The sequence below is a fragment of the Cavia porcellus genome, unplaced genomic scaffold (genome assembly GCF_034190915.1).
Source record: "Cavia porcellus strain 051 isolate PalLab524CR breed Dunkin Hartley unplaced genomic scaffold, mCavPor4.1 scaffold_44, whole genome shotgun sequence".
NCBI classification, from domain to species: domain Eukaryota; kingdom Metazoa; phylum Chordata; class Mammalia; order Rodentia; family Caviidae; genus Cavia; species Cavia porcellus.
The window spans coordinates 3,741,151-3,753,875 of NW_026947527.1; positions in this window are offsets into that span (position 1 = coordinate 3,741,151).

The following is a 12,725-nucleotide window of genomic DNA, read 5'->3' on the forward strand; positions in this document are numbered from 1 at the left end:
GAGGGCCTGAATCAGGATAGGCAGTGAGTGGCAATGTAGGATGGAGAAAAGCACCACAGGGTGGTCAGCATGGGGAGGTCACGAAACATGCAGTGGCAATGTAGGATAGGTTTCTGAAAAAAAAAAAAAAACAGGGTGGTGCGCATTGTAAGGGTTTCTAACAGGCCATTAATCTGTAGGAGTCAGAAAAACATCACGGGGTGGTGTGAATCAGAGCACCTGATTTTAGATAGGCATTGAGTGGCCATGTAGGATGGAGAAAAGCACCACGGGGTGGTTACCATGGGGAGGACAGGAAACATGCAGTGGCAATGAAGGATAGTTTTCTGAAAAACATCACGGAGTGGTGCGCATTTTAAGTGTTTCTAACAGACCATTCACAAGGAGGAGTGAGAAAAACATCACGGGATGGTGTGAATCAGATGTTCTGAATTATGATAGGCAGTGAGTGGCAATGTAGGATGGAGAAAAGCACCAAAGGGTGGTCAGCATGGGGAGGTCAGGAAACATGCATTGGCAATGTAGGATAGGTTTTTAAAAAACATCCTCGGGTGGTGCTCATTGTAATGGTTTCTGACAGCCGGTTCACAGGTAGGAGTGAGAAAAATATCACGGGTTGGTGTGAATCGGAGGGCCTGAATTATGATAGGCAGTGAGTGGCAATGTAGGATGGAGAAAAGGACCACGGGGTGGACAGCATGGTGAGGTCAGGAAACATGCAGTGGCAATGTAGGATAGGTTTCTGAAAAACATCGCGGGGTGGTGCGCAATGTAAGGGTTTCTAACAGGGCATTCACTTGTAGAAGTGAGAAAAACATCACGGGGTTGTGTGATTGGAGGGCCCGAATCAGGATAGGCAGTGAGTGGCCATGTAGGATGGAGAAAAGCACCACAGGGTATTCAGGATGGGGATGTCTGGAAACATGCAGTGGCCATGTAGGATAGGTTTCTGCAAAACATCGCGGGGTGGGGCGCATTGTAAGGGTTTCTAACAGGCCATTCACTAGTAAGATTGAGGAAAACATCACGGGGTGGTGTGAATCAGAATGCTTGAATTAGGATAGGCAGTGAATGGCAATGAAGAATGGAGAAAAGCTCCACGTGGTGGTCAACAGGGGGAGGTCAGGAAACATGCAGTGGCAATGTAGGACAGGTTTCTGAAAAACATCGCGGGGTGGGGCACATTGTAAGCGTTTCTAACAGGCCATTCACTAGTAAGATTGAGAAAAACATCACCGGGTGGTGTGAATCAGAGTGCCTGAATTAGGATAGGCAGTGAGTGGCAATGAAGAATGGAGAAAAGCACCAAGGGGTGGTCAACATGGGGAAGTCAGGAAACATGCAGTGGCAATGTAGGACAGGTTTCTGAAAAACATCGCGAGGTGGTGCGCATTGTAAGATTTTCTAACAAGCCACCCACAAGTAGGAGTGACAAAAACATAACATGGTGGTGTGAATCGGAGGGCCTGAATTAGTATAAGCTGTGAGTGGCAATGTAGGATGGAAAAAAGCACCACGGTGTGGTCAGAATGCGGAGGTCTGCAAACATGCAGTGGCAATGTAGGATAAGTTTCAGAAAAACATCACGAGGTGGTGCGCATGGTAAGATTTCTAACAGGCCATTCACTAGTAGGAGTGAGAAAAATATAACACTGTGGTGTGAAACGGAGGGCCTGAATCACGATAGGCAGTGAGTGGCAATGTAGGATGGAGAAAAGCACCACAGGGTAGTCAGCATGTGTAGAATATGAAACATACAGTGGCAATGTAGGATAGTTTTCTGAAAAACATCACGTGGTGGTGCGCATGGTAAGGGTTTCTAACAGGCCATTCACTAGTAGGAGTGAGAAAAACATCACGGGGAGGTGTGAATCTCAGGGCTTGAATTAGGAATGGCAGTGAGTGGCAATGTAGGATGGAGAAAAGCACATCGGGGTGGTCATCATGGGGAGGTCAGGAAACATGCAGTGGCAATGTAGGATAGGTTTCTGAAAAACTTCGCAGGGTGGTGCGCATGGTAAAAGTTTCTAACAGGCCATTCACTAGTAGCAGTGAGAAAAATATCACAGGGAGGTGTGAATCTGAGGGCCTGAATCAGGATAGGCAGTGAGTGGCAATGTAGGATGGAGAAAAGCACCACGGGGTGGTCAGGATGGTGAGGTCAGGAAACATGCAGTGGCAATGTCGGATAGTTTTCTGAAAAACATCACCGGGTGGTGCGCATTGTAAGGCTTTCTAACAGGCCCTTCATTGGTAGGAGTGAGAAAAACATCACGGTGTGGTGTGAATCGGAGGGTCTGAATTAGGTTAGGCACTGAGTTGCAACGTAAAATGGAGAAAAGCACCACGGTGTGGTCAGCATAGGAGGTCAGGAAACATGCAGTGGCAATGTAGGATAGGTTTCTGAAAAGCATCGCGGCGTTGGGCGCATTGTAAGGGTTTCTAACAGGGCATTCCCTAGTAGGAGTGAGAAAAATATAATGGGCTGGTGTGAATCGGAGGGCCTGAATCAGGATAGGCAGTGAGTGGCAATGTAGGATGGAGAAAAGCACCACAGGGTGGTCAGCATGGGGAGGTCACGAAACATGCAGTGGCAATGTAGGATAGGTTTCTGAAAAAAAAAAAAAAACAGGGTGGTGCGCATTGTAAGGGTTTCTAACAGGCCATTAATCTGTAGGAGTCAGAAAAACATCACGGGGTGGTGTGAATCAGAGCACCTGATTTTAGATAGGCATTGAGTGGCCATGTAGGATGGAGAAAAGCACCACGGGGTGGTTACCATGGGGAGGACAGGAAACATGCAGTGGCAATGAAGGATAGTTTTCTGAAAAACATCACGGAGTGGTGCGCATTTTAAGTGTTTCTAACAGAACATTCACAAGGAGGAGTGAGAAAAACATCACGGGATGGTGTGAATCAGATGTTCTGAATTATGATAGGCAGTGAGTGGCAATGTAGGATGGAGAAAAGCACCAAAGGGTGGTCAGCATGGGGAGGTCAGGAAACATGCATTGGCAATGTAGGATATGTTTTTAAAAAACATCCTCGGGTGGTGCTCATTGTAATGGTTTCTGACAGCCGGTTCACAGGTAGGAGTGAGAAAAATATCACGGGTTGGTGTGAATCGGAGGGCCTGAATTATGATAGGCAGTGAGTGGCAATGTAGGATGGAGAAAAGGACCACGGGGTGGACAGCATGGTGAGGTCAGGAAACATGCAGTGGCAATGTAGGATAGGTTTCTGAAAAACATCGCGGGGTGGTGCGCAATGTGAGGGTTTCTAACAGGGCATTCACTTGTAGAAGTGAGAAAAACATCACGGGGTTGTGTGATTGGAGGGCCCGAATCAGGATAGGCAGTGAGTGGCCATGTAGGATGGAGAAAAGCACCACAGGGTATTCAGGATGGGGATGTCTGGAAACATGCAGTGGCCATGTAGGATAGGTTTCTGCAAAACATCGCGGGGTGGGGCGCATTGTAAGGGTTTCTAACAGGCCATTCACTAGTAAGATTGAGGAAAACATCACGGGGTGGTGTGAATCAGAATGCTTGAATTAGGATAGGCAGTGAATGGCAATGAAGAATGGAGAAAAGCACCACGTGGTGGTCAACAGGGGGAGGTCAGGAAACATGCAGTGGCAATGTAGGACAGGTTTCTGAAAAACATCGCGGGGTGGGGCACATTGTAAGCGTTTCTAACAGGCCATTCACTAGTAAGATTGAGAAAAACATCACCGGGTGGTGTGAATCAGAGTGCCTGAATTAGGATAGGCAGTGAGTGGCAATGAAGAATGGAGAAAAGCACCAAGGGGTGGTCAACATGGGGAAGTCAGGAAACATGCAGTGGCAATGTAGGACAGGTTTCTGAAAAACATCGCGAGGTGGTGCGCATTGTAAGATTTTCTAACAAGCCACCCACAAGTAGGAGTGACAAAAACATAACATGGTGGTGTGAATCGGAGGGCCTGAATTAGTATAAGCTGTGAGTGGCAATGTAGGATGGAAAAAAGCACCACGGTGTGGTCAGAATGCGGAGGTCTGCAAACATACAGTGGCAATGTAGGATAAGTTTCAGAAAAACATCACGAGGTGGTGCGCATGGTAAGATTTCTAACAGGCCATTCACTAGTAGGAGTGAGAAAAATATAACACTGTGGTGTGAAACGGAGGGCCTGAATCACGATAGGCAGTGAGTGGCAATGTAGGATGGAGAAAAGCACCACAGGGTAGTCAGCATGTGTAGAATATGAAACATACAGTGGCAATGTAGGATAGTTTTCTGAAAAACATCACGTGGTGGTGCGCATGGTAAGGGTTTCTAACAGGCCATTCACTAGTAGGAGTGAGAAAAACATCACGGGGAGGTGTGAATCTCAGGGCTTGAATTAGGAATGGCAGTGAGTGGCAATGTAGGATGGAGAAAAGCACATCGGGGTGGTCATCATGGGGAGGTCAGGAAACATGCAGTGGCAATGTAGGATAGGTTTCTGAAAAACTTCGCAGGGTGGTGCGCATGGTAAAAGTTTCTAACAGGCCATTCACTAGTAGCAGTGAGAAAAATATAACAGGGAGGTGTGAATCCGAGGGCCTGAATCAGGATAGGCAGTGAGTGGCAATGTAGGATGGAGAAAAGCACCACGGGGTGGTCAGGATGGTGAGGTCAGGAAACATGCAGTGGCAATGTCGGATAGTTTTCTGAAAAACATCACCGGGTGGTGCGCATTGTAAGGCTTTCTAACTGGCCCTTCATTGGTAGGAGTGAGAAAAACATCACGGTGTGGTGTGAATCGGAGGGTCTGAATTAGGTTAGGCACTGAGTTGCAACGTAAAATGGAGAAAAGCACCACGGTGTGGTCAGCATAGGAGGTCAGGAAACATGCAGTGGCAATGTAGGATAGGTTTCTGAAAAGCATCGCGGCGTTGGGCGCATTGTAAGGGATTCTAACAGGGCATTCCCTAGTAGGAGTGAGAAAAATATAATGGGCTGGTGTGAATCGGAGGGCCTGAATCAGGATAGGCAGTGAGTGGCAATGTAGGATGGAGAAAAGCACCACAGGGTGGTCAGCATGGGGAGGTCACGAAACATGCAGTGGCAATGTAGGATAGGTTTCTGAAAAAAAAAAAAAAAAAACAGGGTGGTGCGCATTGTAAGGGTTTCTAACAGGCCATTAATCTGTAGGAGTCAGAAAAACATCACGGGGTGGTGTGAATCAGAGCACCTGATTTTAGATAGGCATTGAGTGGCAATGTAGGATGGAGAAAAGCACCATGGGGTGGTTACCATGGGGAGGACAGGAAACATGCAGTGGCAATGAAGGATAGTTTTCTGAAAAACATCACGGAGTGGTGCGCATTTTAAGTGTTTCTAACAGACCATTCACAAGGAGGAGTGAGAAAAACATCACGGGATGGTGTGAATCAGATGTTCTGAATTATGATAGGCAGTGAGTGGCAATGTAGGATGGAGAAAAGCACCAAAGGGTGGTCAGCATGGGGAGGTCAGGAAACATGCATTGGCAATGTAGGATAGGTTTTTAAAAAACATCCTCGGGTGGTGCTCATTGTAATGGTTTCTGACAGCCGGTTCACAGGTAGGAGTGAGAAAAATATCACGGGTTGGTGTGAATCGGAGGGCCTGAATTATGATAGGCAGTGAGTGGCAATGTAGGATGGAGAAAAGGACCACGGGGTGGACAGCATGGTGAGGTCAGGAAACATGCAGTGGCAATGTAGGATAGGTTTCTGAAAAACATCGCGGGGTGGTGCGCAATGTAAGGGTTTCTAACAGGGCATTCACTTGTAGAAGTGAGAAAAACATCACGGGGTTGTGTGATTGGAGGGCCCGAATCAGGATAGGCAGTGAGTGGCCATGTAGGATGGAGAAAAGCACCACAGGGTATTCAGGATGGGGATGTCTGGAAACATGCAGTGGCCATGTAGGATAGGTTTCTGCAAAACATCGCGGGGTGGGGCGCATTGTAAGGGTTTCTAACAGGCCATTCACTAGTAAGATTGAGGAAAACATCACGGGGTGGTGTGAATCAGAATGCTTGAATTAGGATAGGCAGTGAATGGCAATGAAGAATGGAGAAAAGCACCACGTGGTGGTCAACAGGGGGAGGTCAGGAAACATGCAGTGGCAATGTAGGACAGGTTTCTGAAAAACATCGCGGGGTGGGGCACATTGTAAGCGTTTCTAACAGGCCATTCACTAGTAAGATTGAGAAAAACATCACCGGGTGGTGTGAATCAGAGTGCCTGAATTAGGATAGGCAGTGAGTGGCAATGAAGAATGGAGAAAAGCACCAAGGGGTGGTCAACATGGGGAAGTCAGGAAACATGCAGTGGCAATGTAGGACAGGTTTCTGAAAAACATCGCGAGGTGGTGCGCATTGTAAGATTTTCTAACAAACCACCCACAAGTAGGAGTGACAAAAACATAACATGGTGGTGTGAATCGGAGGGCCTGAATTAGTATAAGCTGTGAGTGGCAATGTAGGATGGAAAAAAGCACCACGGTGTGGTCAGAATGCGGAGGTCTGCAAACATGCAGTGGCAATGTAGGATAAGTTTCAGAAAAACATCACGAGGTGGTGCGCATGGTAAGATTTCTAACAGGCCATTCACTAGTAGGAGTGAGAAAAATATAACACTGTGGTGTGAAACGGAGGGCCTGAATCACGATAGGCAGTGAGTGGCAATGTAGGATGGAGAAAAGCACCACAGGGTAGTCAGCATGTGTAGAATATGAAACATACAGTGGCAATGTAGGATAGTTTTCTGAAAAACATCACGTGGTGGTGCGCATGGTAAGGGTTTCTAACAGGCCATTCACTAGTAGGAGTGAGAAAAACATCACGGGGAGGTGTGAATCTCAGGGCTTGAATTAGGAATGGCAGTGAGTGGCAATGTAGGATGGAGAAAAGCACATCGGGGTGGTCATCATGGGGAGGTCAGGAAACATGCAGTGGCAATGTAGGATAGGTTTCTGAAAAACTTCGCAGGGTGGTGCGCATGGTAAAAGTTTCTAACAGGCCATTCACTAGTAGCAGTGAGAAAAATATAACAGGGAGGTGTGAATCCGAGGGCCTGAATCAGGATAGGCAGTGAGTGGCAATGTAGGATGGAGAAAAGCACCACGGGGTGGTCAGGATGGTGAGGTCAGGAAACATGCAGTGGCAATGTCGGATAGTTTTCTGAAAAACATCACAGGGTGGTGCGCATTGTAAGGCTTTCTAACAGGCCCTTCATTGGTAGGAGTGAGAAAAACATCACGGTGTGGTGTGAATCGGAGGGTCTGAATTAGGTTAGGCACTGAGTTGCAACGTAAAATGGAGAAAAGCACCACGGTGTGGTCAGCATAGGAGGTCAGGAAACATGCAGTGGCAATGTAGGATAGGTTTCTGAAAAGCATCGCGGCGTTGGGCGCATTGTAAGGGTTTCTAACAGGGCATTCCCTAGTAGGAGTGAGAAAAATATAATGGGCTGGTGTGAATCGGAGGGCCTGAATCAGGATAGGCAGTGAGTGGCAATGTAGGATGGAGAAAAGCACCACAGGGTGGTCAGCATGGGGAGGTCACGAAACATGCAGTGGCAATGTAGGATAGGTTTCTGAAAAAAAAAAAAAAACAGGGTGGTGCGCATTGTAAGGGTTTCTAACAGGCCATTAATCTGTAGGAGTCAGAAAAACATCACGGGGTGGTGTGAATCAGAGCACCTGATTTTAGATAGGCATTGAGTGGCAATGTAGGATGGAGAAAAGCACCACGGGGTGGTTACCATGGGGAGGACAGGAAACATGCAGTGGCAATGAAGGATAGTTTTCTGAAAAACATCACGGAGTGGTGCGCATTTTAAGTGTTTCTAACAGACCATTCACAAGGAGGAGTGAGAAAAACATCACGGGATGGTGTGAATCAGATGTTCTGAATTATGATAGGCAGTGAATGGCAATGTAGGATGGAGAAAAGCACCAAAGGGTGGTCAGCATGGGGAGGTCAGGAAACATGCATTGGCAATGTAGGATAGGTTTTTAAAAAACATCCTCGGGTGGTGCTCATTGTAATGGTTTCTGAAAGCCGGTTCACAGGTAGGAGTGAGAAAAATATCACGGGTTGGTGTGAATCGGAGGGCCTGAATTATGATAGGCAGTGAGTGGCAATGTAGGATGGAGAAAAGGACCACGGGGTGGACAGCATGGTGAGGTCAGGAAACATGCAGTGGCAATGTAGGATAGGTTTCTGAAAAACATCGCGGGGTGGTGCGCAATGTAAGGGTTTCTAACAGGGCATTCACTTGTAGAAGTGAGAAAAACATCACGGGGTTGTGTGATTGGATGGCCCGAATCAGGATAGGCAGTGAGTGGCCATGTAGGATGGAGAAAAGCACCACAGGGTATTCAGGATGGGGATGTCTGGAAACATGCAGTGGCCATGTAGGATAGGTTTCTGCAAAACATCGCGGGGTGGGGCGCATTGTAAGGGTTTCTAACAGGCCATTCACTAGTAAGATTGAGGAAAACATCACGGGGTGGTGTGAATCAGAATGCTTGAATTAGGATAGGCAGTGAATGGCAATGAAGAATGGAGAAAAGCACCACGTGGTGGTCAACAGGGGGAGGTCAGGAAACATGCAGTGGCAATGTAGGACAGGTTTCTGAAAAACATCGCGGGGTGGGGCACATTGTAAGCGTTTCTAACAGGCCATTCACTAGTAAGATTGAGAAAAACATCACCGGGTGGTGTGAATCAGAGTGCCTGAATTAGGATAGGCAGTGAGTGGCAATGAAGAATGGAGAAAAGCACCAAGGGGTGGTCAACATGGGGAAGTCAGGAAACATGCAGTGGCAATGTAGGACAGGTTTCTGAAAAACATCGCGAGGTGGTGCGCATTGTAAGATTTTCTAACAAGCCACCCACAAGTAGGAGTGACAAAAACATAACATGGTGGTGTGAATCGGAGGGCCTGAATTAGTATAAGCTGTGAGTGGCAATGTAGGATGGAAAAAAGCACCACGGTGTGGTCAGAATGCGGAGGTCTGCAAACATGCAGTGGCAATGTAGGATAAGTTTCAGAAAAACATCACGAGGTGGTGCGCATGGTAAGATTTCTAACAGGCCATTCACTAGTAGGAGTGAGAAAAATATAACACTGTGGTGTGAAACGGAGGGCCTGAATCACGATAGGCAGTGAGTGGCAATGTAGGATGGAGAAAAGCACCACAGGGTAGTCAGCATGTGTAGAATATGAAACATACAGTGGCAATGTAGGATAGTTTTCTGAAAAACATCACGTGGTGGTGCGCATGGTAAGGGTTTCTAACAGGCCATTCACTAGTAGGAGTGAGAAAAACATCACGGGGAGGTGTGAATCTCAGGGCTTGAATTAGGAATGGCAGTGAGTGGCAATGTAGGATGGAGAAAAGCACATCGGGGTGGTCATCATGGGGAGGTCAGGAAACATGCAGTGGCAATGTAGGATAGGTTTCTGAAAAACTTCGCAGGGTGGTGCGCATGGTAAAAGTTTCTAACAGGCCATTCACTAGTAGCAGTGAGAAAAATATAACAGGGAGGTGTGAATCCGAGGGCCTGAATCAGGATAGGCAGTGAGTGGCAATGTAGGATGGAGAAAAGCACCACGGGGTGGTCAGGATGGTGAGGTCAGGAAACATGCAGTGGCAATGTCGGATAGTTTTCTGAAAAACATCACAGGGTGGTGCGCATTGTAAGGCTTTCTAACAGGCCCTTCATTGGTAGGAGTGAGAAAAACATCACGGTGTGGTGTGAATCGGAGGGTCTGAATTAGGTTAGGCACTGAGTTGCAACGTAAAATGGAGAAAAGCACCACGGTGTGGTCAGCATAGGAGGTCAGGAAACATGCAGTGGCAATGTAGGATAGGTTTCTGAAAAGCATCGCGGCGTTGGGCGCATTGTAAGGGTTTCTAACAGGGCATTCCCTAGTAGGAGTGAGAAAAATATAATGGGCTGGTGTGAATCGGAGGGCCTGAATCAGGATAGGCAGTGAGTGGCATTGTAGGATGGAGAAAAGCACCACAGGGTGGTCAGCATGGGGAGGTCACGAAACATGCAGTGGCAATGTAGGATAGGTTTCTGAAAAAAAAAAAAAAAAAACAGGGTGGTGCGCATTGTAAGGGTTTCTAACAGGCCATTAATCTGTAGGAGTCAGAAAAACATCACGGGGTGGTGTGAATCAGAGCACCTGATTTTAGATAGGCATTGAGTGGCAATGTAGGATGGAGAAAAGCACCACGGGGTGGTTACCATGGGGAGGACAGGAAACATGCAGTGGCAATGAAGGATAGTTTTCTGAAAAACATCACGGAGTGGTGCGCATTTTAAGTGTTTCTAACAGACCATTCACAAGGAGGAGTGAGAAAAACATCACGGGATGGTGTGAATCAGATGTTCTGAATTATGATAGGCAGTGAATGGCAATGTAGGATGGAGAAAAGCACCAAAGGGTGGTCAGCATGGGGAGGTCAGGAAACATGCATTGGCAATGTAGGATAGGTTTTTAAAAAACATCCTCGGGTGGTGCTCATTGTAATGGTTTCTGAAAGCCGGTTCACAGGTAGGAGTGAGAAAAATATCACGGGTTGGTGTGAATCGGAGGGCCTGAATTATGATAGGCAGTGAGTGGCAATGTAGGATGGAGAAAAGGACCACGGGGTGGACAGCATGGTGAGGTCAGGAAACATGCAGTGGCAATGTAGGATAGGTTTCTGAAAAACATCGCGGGGTGGTGCGCAATGTAAGGGTTTCTAACAGGGCATTCACTTGTAGAAGTGAGAAAAACATCACGGGGTTGTGTGATTGGAGGGCCCGAATCAGGATAGGCAGTGAGTGGCCATGTAGGATGGAGAAAAGCACCACAGGGTATTCAGGATGGGGATGTCTGGAAACATGCAGTGGCCATGTAGGATAGGTTTCTGCAAAACATCGCGGGGTGGGGCGCATTGTAAGGGTTTCTAACAGGCCATTCACTAGTAAGATTGAGGAAAACATCACGGGGTGGTGTGAATCAGAATGCTTGAATTAGGATAGGCAGTGAATGGCAATGAAGAATGGAGAAAAGCACCACGTGGTGGTCAACAGGGGGAGGTCAGGAAACATGCAGTGGCAATGTAGGACAGGTTTCTGAAAAACATCGCGGGGTGGGGCACATTGTAAGCGTTTCTAACAGGCCATTCACTAGTAAGATTGAGAAAAACATCACCGGGTGGTGTGAATCAGAGTGCCTGAATTAGGATAGGCAGTGAGTGGCAATGAAGAATGGAGAAAAGCACCAAGGGGTGGTCAACATGGGGAAGTCAGGAAACATGCAGTGGCAATGTAGGACAGGTTTCTGAAAAACATCGCGAGGTGGTGCACATTGTAAGATTTTCTAACAAGCCACCCACAAGTAGGAGTGACAAAAACATAACATGGTGGTGTGAATCGGAGGGCCTGAATTAGTATAAGCTGTGAGTGGCAATGTAGGATGGAAAAAAGCACCACGGTGTGGTCAGAATGCGGAGGTCTGCAAACATGCAGTGGCAATGTAGGATAAGTTTCAGAAAAACATCACGAGGTGGTGCGCATGGTAAGATTTCTAACAGGCCATTCACTAGTAGGAGTGAGAAAAATATAACACTGTGGTGTGAAACGGAGGGCCTGAATCACGATAGGCAGTGAGTGGCAATGTAGGATGGAGAAAAGCACCACAGGGTAGTCAGCATGTGTAGAATATGAAACATACAGTGGCAATGTAGGATAGTTTTCTGAAAAACATCACGTGGTGGTGCGCATGGTAAGGGTTTCTAACAGGCCATTCACTAGTAGGAGTGAGAAAAACATCACGGGGAGGTGTGAATCTCAGGGCTTGAATTAGGAATGGCAGTGAGTGGCAATGTAGGATGGAGAAAAGCACATCGGGGTGGTCATCATGGGGAGGTCAGGAAACATGCAGTGGCAATGTAGGATAGGTTTCTGAAAAACTTCGCAGGGTGGTGCGCATGGTAAAAGTTTCTAACAGGCCATTCACTAGTAGCAGTGAGAAAAATATAACAGGGAGGTGTGAATCCGAGGGCCTGAATCAGGATAGGCAGTGAGTGGCAATGTAGGATGGAGAAAAGCACCACGGGGTGGTCAGGATGGTGAGGTCAGGAAACATGCAGTGGCAATGTCGGATAGTTTTCTGAAAAACATCACCGGGTGGTGCGCATTGTAAGGCTTTCTAACAGGCCATTCACTAGTAGGAGTGAGAGAAACATCACGGGTTGGTGTGAATAGGAGGGCCTGAATTAGGATAGGCAGTGAGTGGCAAAGTAGGATGGAGAAAAGCAGCATGGGGTGGGCAGCATGGGGAGGTCAGGAATCATGCAGTGGCAATGTAGGATATGTTTCTGAAAAAAACATCGCGGGGTGGTGCGCATGGTAAGGGTTTGTAGCATGCCTTTCCCTAGTAGGAGTGAGAAAAACATCATGGGGAGTTGTGAATCGCAGGGCCTGAGTCAGGATAGGCCGTGGGTGGCAATGTAGGAGGGAGAAAAGCACCACGGGATGGTCAGGATGGGGAGGTCAGGAAACATGCAGTGCCAATGTAGGATAGGTTTCTGAAAAACATCCCGGGGTAGTGCGCATTGTAAGGGTTTCTAACAGGCCATTCACTAGTAGGAGTGAGAAATACATCACGTTGTGGTGTGAATTGGAGGGCCTGAATCAAGAT